The sequence below is a fragment of the Trachypithecus francoisi genome, unplaced genomic scaffold (assembly GCF_009764315.1).
Source record: "Trachypithecus francoisi isolate TF-2019V2 unplaced genomic scaffold, Tfra_2.0 Lachesis_group3, whole genome shotgun sequence".
NCBI classification, from domain to species: Eukaryota; Metazoa; Chordata; class Mammalia; order Primates; family Cercopithecidae; genus Trachypithecus; species Trachypithecus francoisi.
In genome coordinates this window covers 161,347,272-161,359,797 of record NW_022681468.1, presented here as the reverse complement: position 1 = coordinate 161,359,797, position 12,526 = coordinate 161,347,272, and the positions used below count along the sequence as shown (strand labels likewise).

The following is a 12,526-nucleotide window of genomic DNA, read 5'->3' as shown; positions in this document are numbered from 1 at the left end:
CTGAGATCCGGCCACTGCACTCCAGCCTGGGCGACAGAGCGAGACGCCGTCTCAAAAAAAAAAAAAAAAAAAAAAAAAAAGAATGGCAGAAAATATCTGAAAATTGCAAATTTCATAGGTGATAATGGTCTACTATCCAGAATATGCAATGTCTTACAATTCAAAATTAAAAAGGCAAATATCCCAAACAAAAATGGCAAAATCTTAAAAAGCCAATTCTCAAAAGAAAGCCATAGTCATATCCAAAATCACATGAAAATATGCCCAATGTCTTTCGTCATTATGAGGTAGGAGACTGGAAGGACTTGTTTTCCAGTTTCACAACCTTGATGACCAAAACAAGATCTGCTCCAGACAGGATCAAGTGAAAAAACTGGCAGAAGCCAGTACATCATGGCAAATGTGATCCCTGGCAGTCTTCATTTGTCACTCACATAAGACACTCCTACCAACCACATAACTGTTTACAAATTCCATGGCCACAACTCAGATGTTACTTCCCCTTTCCATGCAGACAACCTAGAAGTCACTGTCCCTTTCCTGCCTCAATTTGCATTGACCTGCCCTTCAATTTGCATATAATTAAAAGTGGGTTTGAATGCATATAAACACAGTTGCCAAGAGGCCTATATGTTGCCAACTCTGAACACACTGATTAAGAGTTAGCCCTGCTCTGCTAGGAGCAGTACCATTCAATAAAATATTGCAGTCTAACATCACCCACTTGCCCTTAAATTCTTTCCTGGACAAAGCTAATAACCCTCTCAGGATAACCCCCAATTCTGTGACTCACCTGTCCTACAAAAATTAGGTGAAAGCACATCTAAAAACCATGAGGTATACTTCAAAAATCTAAAAAGCATATTGTGAAAAAATATAAGTTGGAAAAGGTAAAATACTGTGAAAAGGCAAACCTGTTACCGACTAAATAGAGTTTTTAATTTGTGTAATTTAGGTACACTCTTTGTGTTACAAAGTTCTTCAGGATTTGGAAAACATGATTATGTATTCACCATTACAGTATCAAGGAGAGTAATTCCACTGCCCAAAAGAAATCTTCGGTAGTTTACTGATTTCACCTTTCTCTCTCCCAAGCCCCTTGTTACCACTGAACTCTTTACTATCACTACACATTTTCCTTTTCAAGAGAGTCATATACATGGAATTACACAGTATTTTGACCTTTTCAACTTGTATTTTCTTACATAGCAACATACCTCGTTCAGGAAGTATGATTAAATTAACAACGTCAGCTTGCTTGCAGGGAGAGTGCTAGATTACATACAACGGAGAATGAGTGGATCCATTGAGATGGTGCTGGATTAGGTCACCTGATGTTGGAAACATTAGTAGAAATTATAAAATTACCCAATTAGCCTGGAGCACAATTAAACACACAGACTGGAGCATATAGTAGTGACTGAACAAAAGAAAATGCCAAACAACAACAAAACCAACCAACCACACAACAACATCAAACTTTCATTATGGAGGAATTTCAAAAGGATACAAGAGACAACTTAAAAACCTTCCACTAGCCAACACTGGAGCAGTTTGTGCAATTAAAAAAAAAAATACCGTCCAAGCACCGTGGCTCATGCCTGTAATCCCAGCACTTTGGGAGGCCAAGGAGGGTGGATCATCTGAGGTATGCAGTTTGAGACCAGCCTGGCCAACATGGTGAAACCCTGTCTCTACTAAAAATACAAAACTTAGCCAGGTGTAGCGTCTCATGCCTGTAATCCCAGCCGCTTGGGAGGCTGAGGCACGAGAATCGCTTGAACCCAACGGGCAGAGGTTTCAATGAGCCGAGATCACGCCATTGCACTCCAGCCGGGGCAACAGAGCAAGTCTCTGTCTCAAAACAAAACAAAAAACAAAAACAAAAACAAAATAGCACATATGCAGTGTAAAATAAATATCCATATTTAGGCAATGATATAAACAAATGATGCATATATAAATGAATAAATACACATAAAATAATTGGAAGAGAATAGACACATTTATGGTGAAAATTTAAAGAAATTTGTAGACATTCTGCCAATAATGAATGTCTACTCTTGTTGATAGTTCGCACTCTTAGTATATGATATGATATGATATGAGAATGGCACTTTTTGGCCAGGCACAGTGGCTCACGCCTGTAATCCCAGACCAGCCTGGCTACCATACTGAGACCCCATCTCTATAAAAAAATAAATATCCCTTGAGCCCAGGAGTTTGACCCTGGCCTGGGCAACATGGTGAAACCTTGCCTCTGCCAAAAAAACTAACAAACAACAACAATGAATTAGCCCAGAATGGTGGCACATACCTGTAGCCTCAGCCACCCTGGAGGTTGAGAAGGGAGGATCCTTAAGCCCAGAAGATGGAGGCTGTAGTGAGCCAAGCTCATGACACTGCACTCCAGCCTGGGTGAGAGAGTGAGACACTGTCTCAAAATTAAATAAATAAATAAAAATGACACTTTCCCTCTGTGATCTTCCTCCCCTACACCCACAAATCCCATCTTATCATGAGAGAAACATCAGACGAGTCCCACATTAGTAATATTAATGTCAGCAAAAATAAGGAAACTCTGAGAAACTGTGACAGTCAGAGAATTGTAAGGAGACATGACATGTACCTGTGATGAGGTATCCTGGATGAGATCCTGGAATAGAAACAGGACATTAAGTGAAGACTTAAAAAAAAAATGAATGAAGTATGAAGAGGAGTTAATGATAGTGCTATAAAATTGATTGGTTGTGACAAATGTCCTACATTAATGTAAGAATTTAATAAAAATGGAAACTTCATGGGATATATGGAAATTCGATATACCACATTTACAACTGTTCTGTAAACCTGAAACCATTCTTCAGTTTCTAAGGTTTCTTCATCTTTAAAGTCACGGCTGATCTTATAAAACAACATGGGCAATATTTTTGATGGCCCTTAGTGCCTCTCCTTAGCTTCATCACCTTCCCTAATCACTGAAGGTAGCTATTACTGTGAATTATTCGCTATTCTCTAATTTGTGTTGATTGTATTTACCTCTATGTTTATATTTCTAATATCTATAATGTTTATTTTCTTGCCTTCAAACGTATATGCACGGGTTTAATGTATTTATGTCCCTAGTTTAATCATGAGAAATCATGGGAAATTCATATTGTGGGAAAACCTACAAAATATCTGACCTGCACTTTTCAAAAAAGTCAAGTTCACAAAAAATAAGTGAAGACTGAGAAATCTGCAGATTGGAGAATACCTGATGTGTCAGGTAGACCCTAAGATGGTGTCCAGTGAACCTTACCTGTAAGACATACACTGCTTACGTTATTTCAAGTGCTTTGGTGAGTGACCTCCTCTGTGTCTCACTTGACCAACACACCTGAACTTAACATTTTTCCAATTCAGAGTTCTCCTAGAAAGTGGTTGTCTTGATACGAAATGTAGTGGTCACAGGTCTGAAAAGTACCATAAGGGCATCTGACAGTATTTTAGAAGTTTACAGTAATCCAATCCAACTGTATTGGATTGATACAATTGGATTGATACAATTGATAAAACTGTATTGATTGATATCAATGAGTGGATAAAAAAACTGTGGGGTGTGTGTGTGTATGTGTATATATATATAGATATATATATATATATCACTACCACTCAACCATAAAAAGGAATGAGTTAATGGCTTTTGCAGCGACCTGAGTGAGATTAGAGACTATTATTCTAAGTGAAGTAATTCAGGAATAGAACACCAAATATCATATGGTCTCACTCATAAGTGGGAGCTAAGCTATGAGGATGCAAAGGCATAAGAATGACACAATGGACTCTGGAGACTCAGGAGAAAAGGGTGGGAAGGGGGTGAGGGATAAAAAAACTACAAATAGGGTGCAGTGTATATTGCTTGGGTGATGGGTGCACCAAAATCTCACAAATCACCACTAAATAACTTACTCATGTAACCCAAACCACCTGTTCCCCAATAACCTATGGAAATAAAAAAATTACAGTAAGAAGGATGCCTGGTCAAGGATTGGACAATTAGGCATTGAGTCATCTGCAGGATAAATGAAGTATCCCATGAAAGGTGCACTGTAAACCTCCGGGACTAATTTCCCGGAGTCCTGCTGGGCAGTGTTATAATTTGAAGCCATTGTCCCAAGAGAGACCTCAAGAGAATATTAGATACTACAAAAATACAACATAGATGTAGAGGTAATTTTGTAAATCACGGCTCAAAGATCCCATGGAGAAGGAAGATAGAAATGGTAAAGTGTTACTTGAAAGTTTGCCGAGTTGCAGAGTGCAGCTCTCTGAAGACAGAAATACTTATCTTGAGACTGTTTGCCTTAATCTCAGAAATACAAGCAGAGACTATTCTAAGTTGCTTTCTAAATCCAATTCTTCATTTAGATCAACTACCTATCTTTTTCTCCCTCTCCTTTTATTCTTCCTATCTCATGAATGACGGCCGTGTGAATCTCACTGGAAGCAGCTGCTGCTGACGCAGGCACATTACAGTCGCCATGAAATGCTTTGCTCTGAACACTTGTTTCTCTTGTCAACTCCACTTGCTGATAACTTGGAAAATGAAACAGGCCTTGGTGTTCCCTGAAGACTGTACTGCATGAAGAAGAAACTCATACAATTTATAATTTAGAATGCTGAGCATATTTGCACTGAGAGTTTTTCAGCTTCTGTGAGGGCTCCATTCAGTGAATAGGAAGCCCTAATTTCAAATACAGGAGTCATGTTCTTTTTAAACTGTATTCTCTATTCAGGGTAGAGGGTGGAGACAGGGTTGGGTTCAGGCCTCATGATGTGGTCAGACAATGAGATGTCTTCAATAGCATCTTTTTGAGAATTCTAGTGGCCAATCCAGCCTCAGCACAATGTAGTCACAGGTGGTTTACTATATTGTGAGAAATTATAACTTCCATGCTATGGTGGTAGTGTCTGGGAGCTCGGTGCTCAGCACTGTGTCCTCTGTGCCTGGGATATCATGGTAGCACAGTTTTGTGCCTCTTACCTTTCCTATCTTAACCCTGGGCACTCAGAACTCATTGACCCTCTTGCCTCCTAGAGATGAGTATCTCCTTCTACACAGTTACTTCCATCTCCTTCATGGCCTGCCACTTGGTGATTATTTTTTTTTCCTAAATAATTTGGTCATGAATGGTCTTCACAGCACACATAACGGGCTGTATGTATGCATTGAAATGAATAGAAAAAATGGGATTTGACAAGTCACATACCTTATAGAAACTCCTCTTATAATGAAATGAAAAGAGCAAACTTCCATGTAATAAGATTGCCACTTTTTTTTTCTTTTTTTGAAACAGTCTCGTATGGTTGCCCAGGCTGGAGTGCAGTAGCATGATCTCAACTCACTGCAACCTCTGCCTCTTGGGTTCAAGCGATTCTCCTGCCTCAGCCTCCCGAGTAGCTGGAATTACAGGCGCCTGCCACCACGCCCAATTAATTTTTTGTATTTTTACTAGAGATGGGGTTTCACCGTGTTAGCCAGGATGGTCTCCATCTCCTGACCTCGTGATCCGCCCACCTCAGCCTCCCAAAGCACTGGGAATACAGGCATGAGTCACCGCGCCCGGCCTAAGATTGTCAATGTAAATGAGGCTGTCCTTCCTATGGGGTGAATTGTAAGCTCAGAGGGGTAAGAACGTTTATTGAATTATAAATGCCCCCAAATAATAGTACCTGAATTACTGCTACAATCTTCGTGGAAGTAAGGAATATGGTCAAGGTCAGCTGTGTCTCTTACTCCACGCCTCCTGGATGCAGGAGTTTCTCACTGGAGCTATGAAGTTGGTATGGAGAATGTAGCCCGTGATCACGGTCTGAAAAACAAAAAGTCCTGACTTTGTGGATGTCCTTGGGAGTGTGGTATGCAGTCCCATGGCTTAGTAAGCTTTGTGAGCATCATTCCTGGAACAACCCTGGTGCTCTCCCGTGAAGCGGTGTGGCCAGTGAACGGGGAGCTGTGTGGAGGATGAGGGGACAGTCCTCCCTGCTGTGGGGGTCTTTGTTTAGCCAGCACAGATGCAGAGTCAGCACTCAGCCCGTGTCCATCTCTTAGATCGCTGCATGGTGGGCTGGTGTACATTGTATTGTGCTGTTTTTCCTTTTTTCTATTAGGCTATTTCCACCTCTGCACAACAGACTCTGTATCACTAACATGCCTCACCTTCATATGCCTGGTGTCTAAAGGTTCATTTCAGGTCTCTGTAAGCAGGAATTAGCCAACAACCCCATGATTATAAGCTTTTATTTTCATACCGAGTTAACCTTCTACACGATGATATTGTCTATGCTGCAGCTTTTGGGCATCTCATTGGACAAAATAAATCCACGATGTGAGCGTCAGGGGACTGTGTGGTGCCATAAATTCACGATGGAGTCTGCAGAAAGAGAACTTAATTATCATAGGGTATTCTCCAAGGCTTTAAAAAAACTTTAACACTTGAAAACAACGATCTCTGAACTAAGAAAACACTCCCAATACGGGAATTTTATGTTCCCCATCACTAGTGTTTCTCAGTCTTGTCTGGAAGTCATGTCTTCCAAAATGTCTTTAGTGAGATCCTACAAAGACACTACCACAAAGCACCTGAAAATAGGGCCTGCTAACATATGTAGGGCAGGTACCTTTCTTTGAAAAAGTGGTTACTGATGTATGAGTTGGTGACAATGTAATGGAGCACATGATGGGCAAGAAGAAAATGACTGAGAGTCCCTGGAGTTGATGGTGTCTTTCTGAAGCAGGTGCCCTGTGTAGGTGCAGGGGATAATAAGGCAAGCTACTTTGCCTGTCACTCCCTGCATCTCCACTCATCCTCTGAGCCAAAGATTCTTGTTGTTTATGTCCATCTGTGTTGGTATTTTTTTTGTTCCTAAATAATACATTTTAAGAAAACTTTTACTTGAAAATAATTTTAGTTTTACAGAAAGTTGCAAACATAATGCAGTTTTATATAATCTACAGCTTCCCAAAATGTTAATAACTTATGTAACCATAATATATTTATGAAAACTCAGAAACTGACAGTGGTACAAAACTATTAACTAAAATACAGAGTTTCTTAATATTTTGTCAGATTTTCCACTAATGTCATTTTCTGTTCTAGGATCTAATACAAGATACCCTCATTACATTTACTGTCTGGCATATTACCTATTGATTGCTGTATAACATATAACCGTACAGCTTAGATGTTCAAACCCACACATAAACATTAGTTAACAGTTTCCCTGGGTCAGATGACCCAGGCTGAGTTTTCAAGTGAAGCCTGCCCTGGGGAAGGATCCCTGTCCCAGCTCATGTTAGTGTTGGTAGGATTCAGTTTTTTTCTAGGTTGAGATGACGTCGCTGGTGAATTACTCTAACCCCTTTGAGAATTAATAACAATCCTTTATTAATTATTCTTTCAAGAAAAAAATAAAAACAGAGGAATAGAGAACACTTCCCAATGCACCACATGAAGCCCATTTTCCCTGACAGCACAACTGGACAAAGAGATTTCAAGAAAGGAAAATGACAGACAAAATATGCCCCATGAAACCGAGGCAAAAATTCTGAAGGAAATATTTTCAAAATAAACCAGTAACCTAATAAAAATGTACATTATGAGCAAGGTGATTTGTCCCTGAAATATGTTTTGTTAAACATACAAAACGATTAGTGTAATACATTATATTAATAGAATGAAGGACAAACGCTTCATAATTATTTCTAAAGATACAGAATAAGCAGTTGAAAAATCCAAAACACATTCACGATAACAAGGCTGAGCAAATTAGGCATAGAAGGAAATTTTCTTAAGTGATAAAGGGTATCTATGAAAAACTCACACAACAACATACCATATTATGAATGTTTCAGTAATTTCTTCAAAAAATGAGCAACAGGACAAGGATATATGCTCTTGCTGCTTTTATTCAGTATTGTACTGGAACATACAGCCAGGGTAATTAGGCAGGCAACATAAATATAAGACTTCTAGAATGAAAAGGATGAAGTTAAGCTCTCTCTATTCATAAATGACATAATCCTGTGTATAGAAAATTCTAAAGAAATCACTAAAATAAGATTAGAACCAAAAATTGAGTTCAGTGACACTTTAGTATACTAGGACAATAAAAATCAATTGTATTTGTATATATTGTCAATTAATCTAAAATAAAACATAGAAAACCATTCCATTTAAAATACTGTCAAAAAGAAATAGACATTTGGGGACAAAGGGGACCAACCTAAGAAATATAAAAAATAAGGAGAGATTCTTAGTTTAAATGTCAAAGTATTTGTACGTACATTCTCTACTTTAGTTAGAAACATTCTTTCCCATGGGGGTATGAATTACCAATTCTAAAACTACTCTGCATGTATTTTGGACTCACTGACTAAAGGAGGCCAACTGTCTCACTGCTAGTGTGGGAGATTACATACAAGTAGTGGGAATGGGGAAACTGATTCATGTAGTCTTGAATTAAATCATGGGTGCTGGAAACATTAATAAGAATTCATGCTGGCCAGGGATTACGGTGGCTCACACCTGTAATCCCAGCACTTTGGGAGGCTGAGGTGGGTGGATCACAAGGTCAGGAGATTGAGACCATCCTGGCTGACACAGTGAAACCCCATCTCTACTAAAAATATAAAAAATTAGCCGGGCATGGTGGTGGGCGCCTGTAGTCCCAGCTACTCAGGAGGCTGAGGCAGGAGAATGGCGTGAACCTGGGAGGCAGAGCTTGCAGTGAGCCGAGATCGTGCCACTGCACTCCAGCCTGGGCAAAAGAGTGAGATTCTGTCTCAAAAAAAAGAAAAGGAATTCATGCTGAACTTTACATAGCTATAAACGGAGAAATGTAGAAATGCACATACATATGTGAGTGTGAGTTACATACATACATATAATCCTTTGCTGTGTCAGATGACAAAGCATGGAATTAACAGACGCCTAGCAGAAATGAGAACACCACTGCCGAGAACTTTGTTTCTAATGTAATTCACCAAAAAAGGAACTAGGAATTTGGGGGAAAATGGTTCATGGTAGGGTTGGGCAGGGAATCAACATTATTAAGTACCTTGTAGTGCCAGAAAGTAAGGAAAAGTTAAACAACACAACCAACCAACACACTATACAAGCCAAATCAAATAGCAATAAAATGGGTATTTCAAAGTAGTAAAGCAGCTGACTGAATGGCCTTCTAATGACCAGCACCAGAGCAATTCGAACACTACAATGAACTAGTCTAATTACAGTGGAAATAGAGATTTATTATTTGCCTAATATTCTACATAATATAAATAACTGATTAATTAAATGTAAAATAAATGCTGGAGAACAGATACATTGCCTATGGTAATGAAATACAAACGATACTCCAGAAGTTCTGCCCTGAGGAGGTGAAGAGTAATTCCCCACTCGTTAAGTATGCGCTGTGCATAGTGATGTTTTTTCAAAAAGTGCGACATGGAAAGGGGGAAAAATTAATTTCACAGTGGAGAAACTGGACCCACACTGCCTCATCGAGGTGCTCAAATTAGTATCAACAGTGATAAAAAGCACTTTGATAATATATGCCCATGGTATAATGAGTATTACACTCACCCCTGTCTCTTCTTCCACATCTACAACTTCAGTCTAATTGTTAGTAAAAACAATCACAGAAATCCCAAATGGAGGATGTCAATGCCATGAAAAACATGGACATTCAGAGAAACTGCAGAGACAAAAAACGCTTAAGGAGATATGATACCTAAATGTGTTGTCCTGGAAGAGATCCTAGAACAGAAAACAGACATTAAGTAGGAAAAAAAGAAATCTGAATAATATGTGGATATCAGTGAATGAGAATGCATAACGTTAGTGTGTTAATTGTGACAAATAACCATGCTAATATAAGAGGTGAATAATAACGGAAACTCTGTGTTGGTTGCATGTTAACTCTCCATGCTGACTATGCAACTGTTCTGTAAGTCCAAAGCTAACGTAAAATAGAAAAGCTTTTCTTTTTCTTAAATTCACTGCTGACCTTAACAAACTGAATACTACCAATATTGTTGATGCCCCAAATGTGCATCTCCACCATTTCATGGCATTTTTTACCCCCATGAAGGTTACTATTATTTTCAGTTTCCTATTTGTCATTTCCTTTTTATATTATTTTTATGTCTAGGTTTATATTTCTAAATAATATATTGTTCCGTTTTTATTGTCTTCAAATTAAGATAAAGGTGTTCAAAATAAGTCTATAATTCTATTCAAATATTGAGAAATCATCAGGTGAATCCACACTGTGATGCTTCCTATAAAATACCTGACCAGTTCTTTTCATAAGGGCTAAGATTCTTCAGGATAAATGAAGACTGGGAAACTGCTGCACATCAGACAGGACCTGACGTGGTTGGTAGACCTTAAGATGGTGCCCAGTGATCCCCACCTGCCAGGGTGCATGGCCATGTATTGTAATCCTCTCCCTGTGACTATGGGCATGAAATGTGACTTGCTTTCATACAACACAAAAATACAAGAATATCAGATGTCACACGATTATGTGATGTAAATTTGCGATTTTTTTTTTTTGTCTTGTTAGCTCTTTGACTTGATGGCTTTGATACAGCATTCTGCCATGTGGGAGAAGTCAACGTGGGAAGAAACTGAATGCAGCCTCTGGTCAATAGCCAGCAAGGAACTGAGGCTGCCCTACAGTTTGCAATTCACATTTCTAACTAATCCAAGCCCCCTTTCAAGTAACAACATCACTTAAGATGTAGTATGAACACCTTACAGTAACAGAATAACCCTAATTCTTTCCTTCTGTCACTCATTGCAGTTATTCACTTAAGCATAAATGCATGTTTGCATGTATATATATAATATATATACACATATACACACATATATACACATATATAATATATATATTCGTATGTATATATAATATATGCATATATACATATATATAATACATATACGTACACACAATGATACATATTTAACCATACCTAATCAAATATATTCACACTACTATTGTGTTTAACAAGCTGTTATATTTGTTAGATTGAGAATAAAATTACCTAGATTAGCCACTAAAAAGGTAAAAAAAAAAAAAAAAGATACGCTAAGAAACAAGATGAACTGATATAAAGTGCTCAAAACAACAAAAGGTAGAAAATGAGTGAAATACAACAATAGGAACAAAGACAAATCAACAAATAAAGTTAGTAATAAATTTTGGTAGATTTTTAATCCAGCTATATCAATAATCACTTTAAATGTCAAGGTTTTTTTCTTTTTTTGAGATGGAGTCTCGCTCTGTCACCCAGGCTGGAGTGCAGTGGTGCCATCTCGGCTCACTGCAAGCTCTGCCTCCTGGTTTCACGCCATTCTCTGGCCTCAGCCTCCCCAGCAGCTGGGACTACAGGTGCCCACCGCCACACCCGGCTAATTTTTTGTATTTTTAGTAGAGACGGGGTTTCACGGTGTTAGCCAGGATGGTCTCGATCTCCTGATTTTGTGATCCGCCCACCTCGGCCTCCCAAAGTGCTGGGATTACAGGCGTGAGCCACCACACCCGGCCAAATGTCAGTGTTCTAAATGTACTACTTAAAGAACAGAATGCATCAAAAAAAACAAGGGCGGGGGGATGGGGTAGAAAGAATAAATTCATGGTACAATTTGAGAAACACAAGAACATCATGAAGTTTGCATGGGAGTGTCAAAGAACATTTAAGAAGATACGCAGACAGGCTGGGCATGATGGCTAACACCTGTTATCCCGACACTATGGGAGGCTGAGGAGGGCGGATCACTTGAGGTTAGGAGTTTGAGACCAACCTGGCCAACATGGGGAAACCCCATCTCTACTAAAATGCAAAAATTAGCTGGGCATGGTGGCACCCACCTGTAATCCTGGCTACTCAGGAGGCTGAGGCAGGAGAATCGCTTGAACTCAGGAGGCAGAGGTTGCAGCGAGCTGAGATGGAGCCATTGTGCTCCAGCCTGGGCTACAAGAGCAAACCTCCATCTCAAAAATAAAATAAAATAAAGACCAAAACTACCAGTTTACAGGTAGGGGATTTTAAAGACACAGAGGCAGGGGTTAGACATAGTCGTAAATTAATATATTGAGGTTACACATTGGTTTTAGCCTAAAAGGATGAAGTATCTTGAAGTGGAAGCTTATAGGTCATAGGGGGATTCAAAGATTTTCTGATTTGTAATTACTTAAGAACTAAAATTCGTCAGAAAATTTTGGGATCAGCAGAAAATAATGGTAAGTCTGGCTCATAGACATAACATCCTGTAGACCCCTCAAGAAGAAATTCAGAATAAAGAATGGCAGAGTTCATTTCATAAATCCCTCTTATCTGAGGTCTATGTGCCAGTGGATCCATTTGGTAGAGGGGCAGGTTTCTGAAAAACTCAGGGACATATGTTAAGCTTTGATTTTTAGTTTCTATAGGGAACCCCATATTCTCATGACTCTCAATTCCTTGCTACCG

General features: G+C 39.0%; 1 long non-coding RNA gene across 4 annotated transcripts in view; it reads right to left on the bottom strand.

Annotated features, from left to right (window-relative positions):
• LOC117070969 overlaps nt 1–12,526 on the bottom strand; it is a 103,554-nt gene that overhangs the window by 77,678 nt on the left and 13,350 nt on the right. For 3 of the 4 annotated variants that reach the window (XR_004432116.1, XR_004432118.1, XR_004432117.1), the window contains 4 exons: nt 6,295–6,416; nt 5,716–5,855; nt 2,630–2,656; nt 2,318–2,414 (listed from right to left, as the gene is read on the bottom strand). This is a non-coding gene — a long non-coding RNA (uncharacterized LOC117070969). Of the gene's footprint in view, nt 1–2,317; nt 2,415–2,629; nt 2,657–5,715; nt 5,856–6,294; nt 6,417–7,878; nt 8,005–12,526 lie in introns of those variants that run through there. The other variant, XR_004432119.1, reaches the window with a different exon arrangement.